This window comes from Jaculus jaculus, unplaced genomic scaffold (genome assembly GCF_020740685.1).
Source record: "Jaculus jaculus isolate mJacJac1 unplaced genomic scaffold, mJacJac1.mat.Y.cur mat_scaffold_46_1_974171_arrow_ctg1, whole genome shotgun sequence".
NCBI lineage: Eukaryota > Metazoa > Chordata > Mammalia > Rodentia > Dipodidae > Jaculus > Jaculus jaculus.
This window is the reverse complement of record NW_025423499.1, coordinates 820,616-833,029: the sequence shown is the minus strand read 5'-3', so window position 1 is coordinate 833,029 and position 12,414 is coordinate 820,616.

Here is a 12,414-nt window from a genome sequence, read left to right as displayed (position 1 = left end):
GCCTTAAAAGTGACTGACAAGGACTAGAGAGATGGCTTAGCAGTTAAGGCACTTGCCTGAGAAGCCTAAGGACCGAGATTCAGTTTTTCAGGTCCAACGTAAGCCAGATGCACAGGGTGTTGCATGGATCTGGAGTTCGTTTGCAGTGGCTAGAGGTCCAGTTGTGCCCATTCTCTCTCTCTCTCTCTCTCTCTCTCTCTCTCTCTCTCTCTCTCTCTCTCTCTCTCTCTCTCATAGATCAATAAAAATAAATCTTTTTAAAAGGTGAGTGACAAGCTAGCACTGCAGCGAGTCTCCTCAGGCAATCTAGCAGTATATACCAGCATTCCACCACTGTGTCCTGGATTTCAGTGAGATCAAGGAAATAGATAACGGGGAGTTTGAAGAGCAGAGCAATTAACTGTTCATTGTACAAATTATCTGTATTAATTGTGGTAAATTTTGCATATCAGATACCACTGATTCCTAAAGTCATTCCAACTCCCTTAAAGATCAGCAACCAGAAAATATGAGCACATAAATATGTGTGTGTGTGTGTGTAAGCTTATGTTTCTGGATTCATTATGCAGGTTAAAATATATGGTTACATTTTATACATTCTGTTATTTGGAGGAGACTGTCTTTGCCTAAACATCTGTACTTGTCCTCTCTCTCTCTCTCCTTGAAGTCTTTGCTAAAAATTAATCTCATAATAGTAAGATTGTATTAAAACACCATTACATATAAATGTGATATATATATATATACATATATATGTTATATATGTGTACATAATGCTGCCAATTGGAGAGTTAACCCATTTAATCTTTCTAAAATATTGTTAGCTGATGATAGAGGTTCAAGAACATGACTGATGTTAGCTTATTAGTCCTGTTCCATACATTTATGATGAAGAATAATTGGAAATCATGTCAAATATTTATTTAAAATATTTTCATTACACTGCTATTTATAGATTACTGCTAGGAGTAATCTCAGACTGCTCTTTAGCAAAGGTGAAAGTAAATTATGTTGTAACAGAAATGAAAATCCCCCTCAATACCGCATAGATGGAAAGACACCTTGAGCTTGAGAAGAAGGTTTATTCACATCAATGTATCTGTTATTTTAAATTATTCTTTGTGACTTACAAACTCCCCCTCTGCTTCTAATGCAATATCTTGAACCTTGATGAGGTACTCTGAATCTTCAATGAATAAATACTTCTTGAAGTATGACAATCTTCAAGACAAACTGCATCCACACAATGTCCATGTAGTAGCAAGTGACATATCCTGTTAGTGAAGATGACACGTATCACTCACTTATGCCTTCATGTACTTTGCATTTTATCATTTTATGACACCCCCCCCACCTTGAATGAACATCCTGTGTCTAGAATGGTGACAATTACAGTGAAAATAGAATGTGGGGAAGACTCCAGTAGCTTAATCAGCAAAGCCCAGGAGCACCAGGTCTTCAACCCCATGCGACTGATGAAGAAGTTACCCTGTGCCATATGCTGTGGTAGGTAGTGTACTTGCATTCTAACTAAAGAGCACAGAGGTAACTGGTATAGAATATTATCTTTAAGAAGAGAAACAGAGGGCCTCATCACCTAGATACTAAGAATATAAGAATTTATACTATTTAGAAAATAAACAGGATTTCATAAACACATGCATTCATGTTGTTCCCAAAATATTAACTTCAATAGGTATTTTACAATAATCCATTTAAATCAAATATATACATGGAATTTCAAATGACTTCTGAGGACAGAAATGATCAGCTATTCTAAGGACTATGTCGCTGGATACATATTCCAGATATTTTCAAAATTTTAACACAAAGCAATGAATTAATGTGCCAAGAAAGTATACATATATTTTTTGTAAGTATGCAGTACTTTATCAGCAGGACAGTGAAGATCCTTAGCTACTCAGTACACCTTTCCTCTCTGTAGGCACATTGTTGCACATTAGATTTCCCAAAATTATTGCCCTTTTAAAACTGAAACTTCGCACCCTTGATTAACATCTTTTCAGATGTCAGTCACCTTGGGACGACACAGAAGGTATCATGTACTGGAAAGAAGTGACTGGAATAATGAGTAATGTCTCGATCACACCTTCCAAGGCTCAGGGTCTAGACCCTGAGTTGCTTGAACAGATATTGGTCATTTCCCCCAGTTGCCCATGTAGCACCTTCTGGCACTAGACATGCTGACTCTCTGGGGACTGACTCTCTCCTGGCTTCCAGCCATGCTGTTCCATTTTATTTGTCAACTGCATATGGTGTCTTCACCAATAGGGTCTTACTACTGTCCTTTCGTGGGTCATCAAGTTCTGTGACAGAAATCTGTCATTCTTTCAGAAAATGTTGTAGGTTTCTCTGATCAGAAGTTCATTGTGGGGCTAGAGAGATGGCTTAGCAGTTAAGCGCTTGCCTGTGAAGCCTAAGGACCCCGGTTCGAGGCTCAGTTCCCCAGGTCCCACGTTAGCCAGATGCAAAAGGGGGCACATACTTCGTTTGCAGAGGCTGGAAGCCCTGGCGCGCCCATTCTCTCTCTCTCTCCCTCTATCTGTCTTTCTCTCTGTGTCTGTCACTCTCAAATAAATAAATAAATAAATTGCTTAAAAATAAAGTTCATTGTGGGTGAGAGACCCATGCTGGTACTGGGAGTTACAAGTCAGTGCCCCCTAAGAAAATGAGGGTAAAAGGTAACTAATATATAGGAGTTAGAGAGGCAAAAGAGAGGCAGAGGGATAAGGAGGAAGGGAAGATGTAGAGGACTTAGGTTAGACTTGATCCTACACTCTCCAGTGTCTTGTGGATCAGGTGTTTCCTATAAGAGCCTGGTGAAATTTCAACCATTTGGTCTACTTTTCAGGAAGTTGAATTTTATCATACCCATGTCGTTTGGGTCTAGATTAGTGTTTCCCACCCCTTCAATGTCCTCCTCTAACTCCGCATACCTCCTAGTGTCTCGTACATGAAATGCTTCCTGGGGATGTAAGGTATCCTGGGTAGATTCAGGTTATGTTCTGTAGATGAGTGAGAGTATGTGGAAATTGTTTTTTCTGTGATTGGGTAAGTTCACTGAAAATGATCTATTCCAGGTTCAACCATTTTTCCTCAAATTTCTTTGTGTCATTTTTTCTTACTGCTGTATAGAATTCCATTGTGTAGATATACCACATCTTAGTTATCCATTCTTCTAGTGATGGAAATATGGGTTGATTCCAGCTCTTAGCTATTACGAATTGAGCCGCTACAAACATGGTTGAACAAATCTCTCTGGCCTGTGGTTTGAAGGTATTGGGGTAGATGCCCAGTAAAGGTATAACTGGGTCGGTTGGTATCTCTACAGTCAGCTTTTTCAGGAGTCTCCATATTGCTTTCCAAAGTGGTTGTACCATCCTACATTCCCACCAAGAGTGGATGAGTGTTCCTGCTTCTCCATATCCTTGCCACAATTTATTTTCATTTGATTTTTTGATGTTTGCTATTCTTATTGGGGTAAGGTGGAATCTCATAGTTGTTTTAATTTGCATTTCTCTGATGATTAAGAATGATGAACATTTTTTACCTTGAAAATATATTTTATTTTATTTATTTATTTTTTAATTTATTAGTTTACTTTTCAGCACATATAGGCAGTTTGGTACCATTGTTTAGGCTCATCATTGGCCTACCCCCTCCAAGTGGCCCCTACTTGTTGATGTAAATGGGTCATGCATTGTGGAGTTAGCCCACAGTTATTGGTATGATAAATGTCTCTACATATCATGACCCAACATGTGGCTTTGCCATTCCTTCTGCCCCCTCTTTTGCAAAATTTCCCTGAGCCATGTTGGGTTCATTTTTGGTCTCCTTCAGTGATGAGGTGTTGGGGGCCTCTGATGCTCTGGCTGTCTGATTTGGTAGGAGTTGATTTTTCTCTGTGTTGGTCTCCTTTCCCCTTGTGCTGTTATCTGGTTCATCAGGAAACAACACCCTTGCTTGTTTTGCCAATTTTACTTAGCTTCAGTCAGGGCCTTTTTGAGGTATGATGAGGTGGCTTTCTCCTTAGAATCTGCATCTATCTGCAAAAGAGAAGCAGATTCTCCAACGGAGAGTAAGTTATCACCGAGAAAATTGAGATAACACTTACTTTTTTGATAGAGAATTTAATAGGTGTATGCCCACTTGTACCCCATGATTGATGGTAACTTGATGTTGGAGAGGGGGCTTATGTTTGTATAAGGTTCTGACTTGTTTCTCAGCTCCAGCTATGGGTCCTATACCACCGAGGGGATCAGTTAGCCAAATCAAGAGCAGTTGGTTCCCCACCATGGCTGTGTGCCTCTATTGCACTTGTGTGGGCATCACACCAGGTCATTTGTTGCAAAGTAGGATAGACCATGAGTTGCTTGGACAAATATTGGTCATTTCCCCCAGTCACCCATGTAGCAGCTTCTGGCACTAGACACGCTGATTGTCTGCTGACTGGCTCTCTCCTGGCTTCCAGCCATGCCATTCCATTTTACACGTCAGCTGCATATGGAGTCTTCAGCAATAGGCTCTTTCCACTGACCTTTGGTGGGTAATCAAGTACTTTGACAGAAGTCTGTCATTCTTTTAGGAAACCTTGTAGGTTTCTCTGATCAAAAGCTCATTGTGGATGATAGCCCCATGCTGGTCGTGGGTGTTACATTTTAGTGCCCACTAAGAAAAATAGGAAAAAAAAAAAACTAATATTCAAGAATTATAGAGGGAGAGGGGGGGAGGGTGAGAGAGAGAGAGAGAGAGAGAGAGAGAAGATATAGAATATATAGGTTAGACTTGATCCTACCCTCTCCAGTGTCTTGTTGTTCAGTTGTTTCCTGTAAGGGTCTAGTGAAGGTTCAGCCATTTGGTCTGCCTTTTAGTAAGTAGAATTTTATGGTACCATTGCCATTTGGGTCCAGATTAGTGTTTCTCACCACTTTGATGCCCTCCCCTCCCTCCCTGTCCCTTCTAGTGTCTAATCCATGAGGTGCTTGCTGGGTATGTAAGGTATCTTGGGTAGATTCAGGTTAGGGGTTGAAGATGAGTGAGAATATGTGTCTATTTTTTTTCTGTGATTGGGTAAGTTCACTGAAAATGATCTATTCCAGGTTCAACCATTTTTCCTCAAATTTCTTTGTGTCATTTTTTACTTACTGCTGTATAGAATTCCATTGTGTAGATATACCACATCTTAGTTATCCATTCTTCAAGTGATGGAAATCTGGGTTGATTCTAGCTTTTAGCTATTACGAATTGAGCCGCTACAAACATGGTTGAACAAATCTTTCTGGCCTGTGGTTTGAAGGTTTTAGGGTAGATGCCCAGTATGGGAAGAACTGGGTCTGTTGATATCTCTATAATCAGCATTTTCAGGAGTCTCCATATTGCTTTCCAAAGTGATACATTCCCATCAACAGTGAATGAGTGTTCCTGCTTCTCCACATCCTCACCAGCACTTATTTCCATTTGATTTTTTGATGTTTGCTGTCCTTATTGGGGTAAGGTGGAATCTCATAGTTGTTTTAATTTGCATTTCTCCGATGATTAGTGATGATGAACATTTTCTTAAGTGTGTGTTTGCCATTTCTGTTTCTTCCTCTGTGAACTGCCTGTTCATCCCTTTGCCCCATTTTGTGAGTGGGGTGTTTGTCTTTTTATTGTTTAGATTTTTGAGTTCTTTGTAGATTCTAGAGATTAGGCCTCTCTCTCAGTTGGATAACCCAGAAATATTTTATACCATTCTGTGGGTAATATATTGGCTTGGCTTATTATATGTCTGTCAATAAAGAAACTCTTCAGCTTCATATGAACCCATTGGTTGAGTGACTGTTTAAAATTGTGAGCCACTGGGGTTTTGTTCAGAAAGTCTTTTTCCATTCCTATATCATGGAAAGTACTTCCTAAATTTTCTTCCAGTTGTACTTGAGTTTCTGGTCTTATGTTGAGGTCTTTGATCCATCTGAATTTGAGTGTAGTGCATGGTGATATGTGTGGATCAAGTTTCAGTTTACTGCATGAGGTTAGTCAGTTTTGTCCAGCACCATTTGTTGAAGATGCTATTTTTTTTCCAGCCTCTATTGTTCAGGCCTTCATCAAATATCAAATAGCTATGGTTTCTTGACCCAAAATCTGGGCCTCAAGTCCTCCATTGGTCTATATTTCTGTTTTTATGCCAGTACCATGCTGTTTTTATTACTATGACTTTGTTGTGTAGCTTTAGATCAGGTATGGTGATGCCACCAGAAGTATTTCTTTTGCTGAGTATATGGTTGGATATGCGAGGCCTTCTGCCTTTCCATATGAGATTTGAGATCATTTTTTCTATCTCTGTGAAGAACACTGTAGGGATTTTAATTGGAATTGCATTAAATCTATACATTACCTTTGGTAGGATTGTCATCTTCACAATGTTGATTTTGCCTATCTAGGAGCATGGGAAGTCTTACCATCTTCTCAAGTCCTCCTCATTTTCTTTTTTGATTGTTTTTATATTTTCGTTGTATAGATCTGTTACTTCCTTGGTTAACGTTATTCCTAGGTATTTTCTTTTTTTACTTGCTATTGAAAATGGGACTATGCCCCTTATTTCTTTTTCTGTATCTTTGTCATTTGCATACAGAAATGCTACAGATTTTTGTGCATTGATTTTGTATCCTGCTATTTTGCTATAGGAGTTAATCACCTTCAGGAGTTTTGGGATGGATTCCCTCGGGTCTCTTACATATACAATCATGTTATGAGCGAATAGAACTAACTTAACTTCTTCCTTTCCAAATTGTATCCCTTTTATTTACTTCTCCTGTCTTATTGCTTCTACTAGGACTTCCATAACTATGTTGAAAAGCAGAGGTGAGAGATGACATCCCTATCTTGTTCCTGATCTTAATGGGATTTCCTCCAGTCTCTCTCCATTAAGTATTATTTGAGCTTTTGGAGCTTTGTATATTGCCTTTATTATGTTAAGATGTGAACCAGCCATGCTGATTCTCTGTAGTGTTTTGATCATGAAGTCATGTTGTATCTTGTCAAAGGCCTTTTTTGCATCTATCGAAATGATCATGTGGTTTTTATGTTTAAACTTGTTTATGTGGTGTATTACATTGACAGATTTTCATATGTTGGACCACCCTTGTGTTCCTGGGATAAATCCCATTTGGTCAAGGTGGGTAATGGTTTTATGTGTTTTGGATTCGGTTTGCAAGTATTTTGTTCAGGATCTTTGCATCTATGTTCATAGGGGAAATAGGCGGGTAGATTTTTTTTTTTTTTTTCTTCTGGCATCTCTGCCTTGTTTTGGGATTAGGGTGATACTAGCTTCATAGAAGTAGTTGGGGAGCTTTCCCTGTTCTTCAATTGTGTGGCACAGTTTTGGGAAGATTGGTTTGAGTTCTTCCATGAAGGTTTCATAAAATTTGGCTGAGAATCCATCTGGTCCTGACTCTTCTTTTTGGGGAGGTTTTTTTATTGCTTTTTCAATCTCCATGAGTGTGATGGGTTCATTGAGGTGATTAATCTGCTCTGAGTTTAGCTTTGGTACATGGTATGTGTCCAGGAATTTATACATCGCCTCCATTTTTCCAGTTTTGTGGAGTAGAGGTTTTTGAAATAAGTCCTGATGATGCTCCCAATTTCACATATGTCTGTTGTGATCTCTCGTTTTTCATTTTGAATTTTGTTAATTTGGAGCCTCTCCTTTTTTTTGCTTGATCAAATTGGCAAGAGGTTTGTCAATCTTGCTTATGTTTTCAAAGAACCAGCTCTTTGTTTTGTCAATTGCCTTAATTGTTCCCTTGGTTTCTAATTCATTAGTTCCTGCTCTGATTTTAATTATTTCTTTCCTTCTGGAGGTCTTTGGGTTGGATTTTTCTTGTTTTTCCAGTGCCTTTAGGTGGATGGTTAGGTTATTGATTTGGGATCTTTCTGTCTTTTTTATGAAGGCATTGAGTGCTATGAGTTTTCCCCTGAGGACTGCCTTCATTGTGTCCCATAAGTTTAGTATGATGTGTTCTTATTGTCATTCAATTCCAAGAAATTTGCAATTTAATTTTTTATTTCATCCACTATCCATTTATTGTTTAAGAGTGTGCTGTTGAGTTTCCAGGTGCTGTTGGGATTCTTGGTGGGTCTTTTGTTGTTGATTTCTAGCAATATAGCATTGTGATCTGATATCATGCAGGGAATTATGTTGATTTTCCTAAATACGTGGAGGCAGTCTTTGTGGCCCAGTATATGGTCTATTTTAGAGAATGGTCTATGGGCTGCTGAGAATAATGTGTAGTCTGTGGATTTGGGATGGAATGTTCTGTAGATATCCATTAGGTCTAACTGTTCTATGGTGTTGTTGAGCTCCCTTACTTCTCTGTTGAGTTTTTGTTTGGATGATCTGTCTATTACTGATAAAGATGTGTTGAAGTCCCCAGCTATGATGGTTTTGGTGGTTATTTCTGTTTTATTGTCAAGTAGGTTTTGTTTTATGAACTGTGGTGCCCCTGTGTTTGGTGCATACAGATTTATGATTGTAATATCCTCTTGATGGAGTGTTCCCTTGATATGTAGGAAGTAGCCTTCTTTGTCTTTTCTGATTATTTTTGGATTGAAGTCTATTTTTTCTGATATTAATATAGCTACATCTACTTGTTTCATATTCCCATTTGCTTGGAATATTGTTTTCCACCCTTTCACCCTGAGGAGGCTTCTGTCTTTAGTGGTAAGGTGGGTTTCTTGAAGGCAGCAGATTGAAGGGTCTAATTTTTTGATCCACCGTGTTAGCTTGTGTCTCTTGATGGGTGAATTAAGGTCATTACTATTTAACGTAATGACTGTGAGATTTGATTTGATCCCTGTCATGTTGTGGTGGTAGAGGTGTGCTGGTGTTTTCAAGGTATTTGAAATTTTTTGTGTCTATTTTGGGTTTGGTTGTTGTGATCTGCTTCATGTAGGCATTTGTGTTTGGTTATTTGTTTCTTCTCTGTGGAGAATTTCCTGAAATACTTTCTGTAGGTTTGGTTTTGTGCTCATATTATCGTAAAGCTGAGTTTTGTCATGGAAAGTTTTTCTTTCACCATCTATTAAGACGGAGGCTTTTGCTGAATTGAGTAGTTTGGGTTGGAAGCCATAGTTTCTTAGAGATTGGAGAGTTTTATTCCAGGCCCTTCTAGCTTTCAGGGTTTCCATTGAGAAGTCTGAAGTAATACTGATGGGGTTTCCTTTGAAAGTGGTGTGTTGTTTTTCCCTAACTCCTTTTAGGATTTTATCTTTGGTGTCAATATTTAGAGTCTTAATTAAAATATTCTATTATATGATAATTATTATATAATTATAATAACTTCTCCCGAGTATTACTTGTTATACAGATGCCAGTTGTCTCTCCAGGATTCAACTACTGAGGACTCACATCTCAATGTTGTAGTTTTGAAGAACTGTGGATAAGAATGTGGTTCTAGTAGAACTTCATTGCTTGCCACTTTCTTGAAGATAGATTTCTTTTATCCTTATTTTCTGTCCTTATACATGCTATCCGCATTTTTGATGGCATTCATCAAGAGACATCAAAAACAAGGCACCATACCAAAACCTTTGAATTTACATTTGTATACTTTCATCTAAAACTCTTAGCTTACTATCCAAAGTTACGTAAACTAGAACTCAAATGTGAGGGTTAGAGATTTATCCATGCACAGGAGAAAAGAGTTCAATGCCTTGCACCTTGAATCAGAATATAAATTGTTTAAATCACCTTTCCTGTGTTGTGCTGATGAAGAGAAAATATACAGAGTGCCTGCAAAACTTATGTGACAGTGACTGTGGTGGTTTGATTCAGGTGTCCTCCATAAACTTAGGTGTTCTGAATGCTAGGTTCCCAGCTGATGGATATTTGGGAATTAATGCCTCCTGGAGGGAGTGTATTGTTGGGGGCGGGCTTATGGGCTTTATAGCCAGTTTCCCCATGCCAGTGTTTGGCACACCCTTCTGTTGCTGTGGTCCATCTTATGTTTGCCAGGGGGTGATGTCCACCCTCTGCTCATGCCATCGTTTTCCCCTGCCATCGTGAAGCTTCCCCTCGAGCCTGTAAGCCAAATAAACCTCTTTTTCCCAGAAGCTGCTCTTGGTTGGGTGATTTCTACCAGCAATGCGACCCAGACTGCAACAGTGACAGTGTCATTCTTGGTCCATGTGAATGAGAGCCAGGCATGAGGAATAATCCAGGGGATAAGATAAGCCTTGCCATTAATGTTAGCTTCTTGATAAAACTAAGATAATGATTTATTATATCCTCTTGATTTTCTTCTGAATATTTTGCATTGTCTTTCCTGAAGGACTATAGAAGATTTTGGTCCTAGGAAACACAAACTCAGAGCAAGCCTGAATATTTTTCAGGGCAATACTATTTTGAATGTGATATTTAGATTGGTGTAAATAATAGTGGCCAATGGAATAGATCAGTATCATTTTTTTTTTTTTTACAATTTTTAGCTTGTGTGACTCTCATAGTTATATCCCATTCTTGCAAAAATAGTAGAAAAGATTAAATAATTTATCCATTGCTGGTTTATAAAACTGTGCATATATTTGTGGTAGGATTCTTCTCCTTTATGAGTAAGTTAAGGATGAAATTGTAGGAAGAAGACATTCGTAGACTATATGTAAAAGTAAACAATGTACCACATGCGTCTCTATAATAGGTATGCAATATTATATTTATTCTTCTAAAACAATACAATTCTCATCTTTCAGTGAGTGGTTGCACATTTCAGAGGCCTTAACTCCATTCATCCACCTCTAGAAATGTTTATCTTTCACAAACAAGTCTCTGCTGAATCAAAGCAATTAAACTGCCTGATCCTTCCACCAAAAACACATGTGCTTATTCTAGGCCAACAAAATAATACAATAACATTAGAGCATCAATATATTTTTTTGTGATTTGAATTTTTGAACTTTGGTTCTTATTTGACTAGGTGACTGTGAAAATTACTTACTTTATTGCAAGCAACAACTTGCAAATTTTACTGTCAATTAATATAGTATACTTATTTGTAATGGGCCAGATGGTGGATCATTTTAGCTTTATGGTCCCGTGGTTTCTGTGGCCCCTGTGACACACCACTGCTATAGTGTTAAAATCGACATGGGTGATGTGTAATGTCAGATGTGACTCACTTTGAGCAAATATCTAGTGGGCACAGTATCATTTGGCTTTAAATAGCATTCACATATAATGAATTATTTGAATTTCAGATATTTTTCACTCATGAATTTTTATAATCTCTCAATACTAATTGGAGAATGGAGATAAGTAACATGTTATTTATTTTACATAAAATGGAAATTAGAACATATAGCCTTCCAACATATTTAAAAAACATGAAAATATTGACATCTGAAATATTAAATTTACACAAATTTTGAGATATCATACTGCAAAATATGGATAATTTTTAACTGTTAATCTTTTAACTTTTTTAAAAGATATATGCGATAATTTCATGAATATGTTTTTTCATATATACTTGAATAAATTAAACACAATGTTTTGCATAAAAATGTAAATAAAGACTCACAATTAATAACCATAAAACCAATTTTATTTTACAAGCTATGTAAAGACAATTGTCTACAATTTTATGTTCTGCATTTAATAAAATTCAGAACTCAGAAAATAATATTTGCAGAAAATGAATGAATCCTCCAGTACATAGATTTTTGCATTATTGCCCTATTACTCTGTCTTCATACAGGGTTACATAAATCAGTCTAATCAGATACACCTTATGGTAGGATGGGATTTGTTTCAGACTTGCAGGCCCAGGGAAAGTTCTATATTGGCAGAAGAAGCTGGCCCCTTTGACCAAATGTACCCAGAGAGAAAAAAGACCAGTAGCACCACAGGCAAGCACACTCTGGGAACACAGGCAGCACTCAAGCACTCTGCATAGGTTAAACTGGAACCTGATCTGGCCCAGTAACACCTCAGAGCTGGACTTGAGGATGTGTGCACAGTGACACCTCTTCAAGCTTTGTGGCTGGAAATCCAAGGGACAAGTTTTAATAAAACATTTGAGTCTATTGGGGGACATAGATTCAAATGACCACAGTGCAGAAGCAGAGAACAATGAATGCTGGTGGGCAGCCCTGTTTATTCTTTTTATACAGTCCAGGATGTCTGGCCGTGGTGAGGTGGTGCCCACAGTTAAAGTGAGCATTCCCACATCACCCAAGTCCAGATTATCCCTACAGATGATTCTTGGTCCCATAAAGTTGATCATCAATATAGACCATCATCAATAAGAACAACACTGAGGTTTTGGTGGAGGTGTGGACTGAAAAGGGCATGAGGGATTTTTCTGAATAGTAATAGAAAGATTATATATCTTGATCTACGTAGGTCACATAATACATATA